Genomic DNA, 6,781 nt, shown 5'->3' with positions numbered 1-6,781 from the left:
TAAGGGAAATGGCTGCACCTGATTTCACCTACGAAAGCTTGTGCATCCAATACCTTGATGAGGATGTCCCATATGTTCTTAAACTGGACTGATTCATTTGCTTCCAAAGTTTCATGGCCTTGCAGGTGAAGACCCGCACAAACATTTGAAAGAATTTCAACATTGTCTGCTCAAACCATGAAACCCCCAGATGTCAAGAGGATCACATATTTCTGAAGGCTTTTCCTCATTCATTAGAGGGAGTGGCAAAGGACTGGTGTATTACCTTGCTCCAAGGTCCATCACGAGCTGGGGTGACCTTAAGAGAGTATTCTTAGAAAAACTTTTCCCTGCTTCCCAAGACCACAGCCATCAGGAAGGATATCTCAGGTATTAGACAACTTAGTGGAGAGAGCCTGTATGAGTACTGGGAGAGATTTAAGAAACTATGTGCCAGTTGCCCCCACCATCAGATTTCAGAACAACTTCTTCTCCAATATTTTTATGAAGGACTCAGTAATATGGAGAGAAGTATGATAGATGGTGCCAGTGGTGGAGCCCTTGGAGACATGACTCCTGCTGAAGCCAGAAATTTAATTGAGAAGATGGCTTTCAACTCCCAGCAGTTTTAGCGCCAGAAATGATGCCATAGTCATTAGAGGAGTGCATGAGGTAGCTACAAACCCATCTGCATCATCTGAAACTAAGAAGCTTGAAGGCAAACTGGATGCATTGGTTAACTTGGTAACCCAGCTGGCCTTGAATCAGAAATCTGTACCTGTTGCAAGGGTTTGTGGTTTGTGCTCCTCTGCTGACCACCATACAGACCTTTGCCCTTCCATGCAGCAACCTGGAGCAATTGAGCAGCCTGAAGCTTATGCTGCAAATATTTACAATAGACCTACCCTCAACCTCAGCAGCAAAATCAACCCACAGCAGAACAATTATGACCTCTCCAGCAACAGATACAACCCTGGATGGAGGAATCACCCTAACCTCAGATGGTCCAGCCCTCAGCAACAACAACAGCAGCCTGCTCCTTCCTTCCAAAATGTTGCTGGCCCAAGCAGACCATACATTCCTCCACCAATCCAACAACAGCAACAACCCAGAAACAACCAACAGTTGAGGCCCTCCACAACCTTCCCTCGAAGAACTTGTGAGGCAAATGACTATGCAGAACATGCAGTTTCAGCAAGAGACCAGAGCCTCCATTCAGAGCTTAACCAATCAGATGGGACAATTGGCTACCCAATTGAATCAACAACAGTCCCAGAATTCTGACAAGCTGCCTTCTCAAGCTGTCCAAATTCCCAAAAATGTCAGTGCCATTTCATTGAGGTCGGGAAAGCAATGTCAAGGACCTCAACCCGTAGCACCGTCCTCATCTGCAAATGAACCTGCCAAACTTCACTTTATTCCAGAAAAAGGTGATGACAAAAATTTACCTAACAATTTCTGTGCAGGTGAATCTTCTTCCACAGGTAATTCTGAATTGCAGAAGCAGCACATTCCCCCTCTTCCATTCCCTCCAAGAGCAGTTTCCAAAAAAAAAATGGAAGAGGCAGAGAAAGAGATCTTGGAAACGTTTAGAAAAGTAGAGGTAAACATACCTCTGTTGGACGCGATAAAGCAAATTCCAAGATATGCCAAATTCTTGAAGGAGCTGTGCACTAATAAGCGGAAGCTTAAAGGAAGTGAACGGATTAGCATGGGCAGAAATGTCTCCGCATTGATTGGTAAATCTGTTCCTCAAATTCCTGAAAAATGCAAAGATCCAGGTACATTCAGCATACCTTGTATCATAGGGAATAGTAAGTTTGACAATGCCATGCTAGATTTAGGAGCTTCTGTTAGTGTTATGCCTCTGTCTATTTTTAATTCTCTATCTCTAGGCCCCTTGCAGTCAACTGATGTGGTAATTCATTTAGCTAATAGAAGTGTTGCCTACCCTGTTGGTTTCATAGAAGATGTCTTAGTTAGAGTTGGTGAACTGATTTTCCCTGTTGATTTTTATATTTTGAATATGGAAGATGGATTTTCTCAAGGATCAGTTCTCATCATTCTAGGCAGACCCTTTATGAAAACTGCTAGAACTAAGATAGATGTTTATGCAGGCACACTGTCTATGGAATTTGGTGACATAACTGTTCATTTTAATATTCTGGATGCTATGAAATACCCATCTGAAGATCTTTCTGTATTTCGTGCTGAAATAATTGACCATGTTGTTGATGAATACATGACTGATCTTTATTCTAATCTGCATGCCTCTCACTCTTCATGCATTGAGTCTGAAATTGTACTTGATCATATGTCTGAATTTGATGCTGAGAGTGAATCTGAGAGTGATATTGATTGCATGCCTGGTGGTGGTGTTTTACCTCTTGAGATTGATTTTATAGAGTCAGATAGGACTAACCATGTTTCAGGAAGTACACATACCTCTGACTTTCTTTATGAGGTAAAGGCTGAGAAACCATCCCCTTCTACCACTGTCCAGCCGACCACACCAGAATTGAAGCCTTTGCCATCAAATTTAAAATACGCTTACTTGGATGATAGCAAGAGTTTTCCAGTGATTATATCTGCCTCCCTTGCTGATGAGCAAGAGGAGAAGTTGTTGTCAGTTCTCAAGAAGCATAAGAAGGCTATAGGCTGGACCCTGGCGGACATTCCTGGTATTAGCCCATCCACATGTATGCATCGAATAAATTTAGAGGATGGAGCTAAACCAGTAAGACAGCCACAGAGAAGACTCAACCCGGTGATTCTTGATGTAGTGAAGAAGGAGATAACCAAGCTTTTGCAAGCTGGAATCATTTATCCTATCTCTGACAGCCAATGGGTGAGTCCCGTCCAGGTAGTCCCGAAGAAGACCGGCCTCACAGTGATAAAAACGAGAAGAAGGAGCTAATTCCTACTCGGGTGCAGAACAGTTGGAGAGTCTGCATTGATTATAGGAGGCTGAACCAGGTTACCAAAAAGGACCATTTTCCCCTGCCATTCATTGACCAGATGCTTGAATGCCTGGCAGGTAAATCCCACTACTGTTTCCTTGATGGTTTTTCTGGTTATATGCAAATTACTATTGCTCCTGAGGATCAGGAAAAGACCACATTCACCTGCCCCTTCGGCACTTTTGCCTATAGGAGGATGCCTTTCGGCCTGTGCAATGCCCCTGGTACCTTCCAGCGGTGCATGATTAGTATTTTAGTGATTTTTTAGAAAATTGCATAGAGGTGTTCATGGATGATTTCACTGTATATGGATCCTCTTTTGATGGTTGTTTGAATAGTTTGGAAAAAGTTTTGAATAGATGCATTGAAACTAACCTTGTTCTAAATTTTGAAAAATGTCATTTTATGGTTGAGCAAGGTATAGTTTTAGGCCACATTATTTCCAATAAGGGTATTGAAGTAGATCCTGCAAAAATTTCTGTTATTTCACAATTGCCTTACCCCTCTTGTGTGCGAGAGGTGCGATCTTTTCTTAGTCATGCAGGATTCTACAGGCGCTTTATAAGGGATTTTAGCAAAGTAGCCCTTCCATTGTCCAACTTGTTGCAAAAGGAGGTGGAGTTTGACTTTAATGACAGATGCAAAGAGGCTTTTGATTGCCTTAAAAGAGCGCTGACTACCACTCCCATCATCTAGGCACCTGACTGGACAGCCCCTTTTGAGCTTATGTGTGATGCATCAAATTATGCATTGGGGGCTGTCCTTGCTCAGAAAATTGATAAATTGCCCAGGGTGATATATTATGCTTCTAGGACTTTAGATGCTGCCCAAGCAAATTATACTACTACTGAGAAAGAGCTTCTAGCCATAGTTTTTGCTCTTGAAAAATTTCGATCTTATTTGCTTGGTACTCGCATTATTGTTTATACTGACCATGCAGCTCTAAAGTACTTGTTGAAGAAGGCTGATTCTAAGCCTAGGTTGATCCGATGAATGCTCTGGCTCCAAGAGTTTGACTTGGAGATCCGTGATAGGAGCGGAGCACAAAATCTAGTTGCTGATCATTTGAGTCGGATCGAACGTGTCTCTGATGCAGATTCACCTATTCGGGATGATTTCCCGGATGATCATTTGTATATATTGTATAGTATTTCTGACTCTCTTTCTACTCCTTGGTTTGCTAACATTGTCAATTATTTAGTTGCCTCTGTTTTTCCTCCCTTAGCATCTAAGGCCCAAAAAGATAAAATTAAAAGTGATGCAAAGCATTTTATTTGGGATGACCCCTACTTGTGGAAATTGTGCAGTGATCAGGTCATTAGACGGTGCATTCCAGATCATGAGACTGACTCAGTCTTGCAGTTCTGTCATTCTTCCGCACCGGGAGGTCATCTGGGTGTTCAAAGGACAGCTCGCAAAGTGCTTGATTGTGGTTTTTATTGGCCCACCATCTTTAAAGATGCGTGGAAGATCTGCAGCACTTGTGAGCAGTGTCAGAGAGCAGGAAATACACTTACATGGCGACAACAAATGTCTCAGCAACCTATGCTATTCTGTGAGGTGTTTAATGTCTGGGGTATAGATTTCATGGGTCCTTTTCCTGTCTCTTTTGGTTATGTTTACATTCTCCTTGCAATTGACTATGTTTCAAAATGGGTGGAAACCAAGCCCACTAGAACTAATGATGCTAAAGTTGTCGCAGACTTTGTCAGGTCTAATCTATTTTGCAGGTTTGGAGTACCTAAAGCAATTGTTAGTGATCAAGGAATCCATTTTTGCAACAGGACAATGCATGCCCTGCTTAAAAAGTACGGGGTGGTACACAGGGTATCCACACCATACCACCCCCAGACTAATGGACAGGCAGAAATTTCTAACAGGGAAATCAAAAGAATTCTAGAGAAGATTGTGCAGCCAAGCAGGAAAGATTGGAGTACCAGGCTTGATGATGCTCTCTGGGCACATCGGACTGCCTACAAAGCACCTATAGGAATGTCTCCTTATCGGGTTGTCTTTGGAAAAGCATGTCATCTTCTAGTAGAAATTGAGCACAAAGCATACTGGGCAGTGAAGACTTGCAACTTCTCTATGGATCAAGCTGGCGAGGAAAGGAAGTTGCAACTGAGTGAGTTAGATGAAATCCGCCTAGAAGCCTACGAGAATGCCAAGTTCTACAAAGAAAAGACCAAGAAGTTCCATGATAGTATGATAGTTAAAAAAGACTTCGTGGTTGGGCAAAAAGTGTTATTGTATAATTCTAGGCTTGGACTCATGAGTGGTAAGTTGAGGTCTAAGTGGATTGGTCCTTTTGTTGTTACTAATGTTTTTCCTTATGGTACAGTTGAGATCAAAAGCGACTCCACAAACAAGAGCTTCAAGGTCAACGGACATCGACTTAAGCCATTCCTCACGAACCCTTCTTTAGTGGACGTAGTGGTGGAAGAGACTTCCTTACTCCACCCTACTCTTCCTCCACCATGACTTAGGGAGTTTTTCTTTTCCTATCTCCTTCTTTGCTTTTATTACACTTGTCCGATTCTCTTTGATGATTTAATTGTTTTTAATCTTTTAATTGTGCTACATTGAGGACAATGTGTTGTTTAAGTATGGGGGGGGGGAGTGTTCTTTGGTTTTGATAGTTTTGTTGGTTTTGTTAATTTGTTAGTTGTGTTGATTTGTTAATGTTGTTAGTTTCGTCGGATTTTTAGTTTAATATTTTGGGTCAATTTTGTGTGCACGTACGACTTTGCATGTTTTTCTTTGAATTATAGGATATGTTCAAGAAATGGGTAATTGTTTTGAAAATAAAAGTTCTTGACATTTTGTGACTTGAAATCCTTGATTCTTCTCTACATGTCATGATAGTTTTGAAAGCTCAATTTGAAAGTGATGATTTTACCTTTGTGAGAATTTGAGCCATCCATCATCATAATAATTTGGTGTGTTTTGCCCCATTGATTGCTTGCACAATAGCCTTGGCTTGATTCTTGTTGATGCGTCCTAATTCACATGCATATTTGGAAATGATTGAGGCAATTTTGTTCTTATAAGCTTCTAGCCAAATGGACTTACCTTGAATTAATTCCTTTGATAGCCCTTTTGAGCCTTGTTTCCCTTTCCTTGTTTTGAAGCTCACTACAAGCCTTAAGTGAAAAACCATGATATCACCATATCCTTAAGGAATTTTGGAGCTTTGGAATTGTTTTGGGAATAAGTATGGGGGGTTTTTGTTTCATTGGACAACTTGTTTTGTTGGCTATGCTTCATGATGTATTTTGGGCCATACTTGATGTACATTGTATATTGGTTAAATGTTGGACATGCTGAATGAAATGTTGTTTCTCAAAGGCTATAGAGTAAAAAAAAAAAAATTCGAAAAAAAGAAAAAGAAAAGCAATAAAGTTGAGTGAATAAGATCTTAAATGGCACAAGAATGATGAAACTCTTGGTTCTACTCTTCATGTTTAATTTTTATCTTTACTTCTTTTTTTTTCTTATTTTTTTTTCTTAATATGCACTTATTCTCCTTTGCTCCTCTATTCCTTTGGGATTTAGCCACTTATTCCATATTTATCCATACCTTGTCCTTGGCCCCATTACAACCTTAAAAGACCTTTTGATCCTCATGTGCTTGTGTTTGTGGGTTGATTGTCAATTTTAGAATCTTGCCAAGTCTATGTGGTGTTTGCTTTCATGGGTGCTTTGAGGGTAAATAGTAGCCTAGACACTTGAGAGATAGAGTGTATATCTTGTGAGGCTTTATCACTTTTCATTCTTGAGCTGATTCACTATTTTGCCATGATTGGGTTGCTAGGATGATTTTCATGAATGTCTTGACTTTT

At 40.7% G+C, this 6,781-nt stretch overlaps 1 non-coding gene across 1 annotated transcript; it reads right to left on the bottom strand.

Annotated features, from left to right (window-relative positions):
- Positions 1–347: 347 nt before the first annotated feature.
- LOC114413927 lies at positions 348–454 on the bottom strand. Its single transcript, XR_003667066.1, has one exon. It is a non-coding gene; the product is annotated as a small nucleolar RNA R71 (small nucleolar RNA).
- Between the last annotated feature and the right edge of the window lie 6,327 nt (positions 455–6,781).

This window comes from Glycine soja, chromosome 5 (assembly GCF_004193775.1).
Source record: "Glycine soja cultivar W05 chromosome 5, ASM419377v2, whole genome shotgun sequence".
NCBI classification, from domain to species: domain Eukaryota; kingdom Viridiplantae; phylum Streptophyta; class Magnoliopsida; order Fabales; family Fabaceae; genus Glycine; species Glycine soja.
The sequence above is the reverse complement of the archived record's forward strand: the minus strand, read 5'-3'. Positions and strand labels throughout refer to the sequence as shown.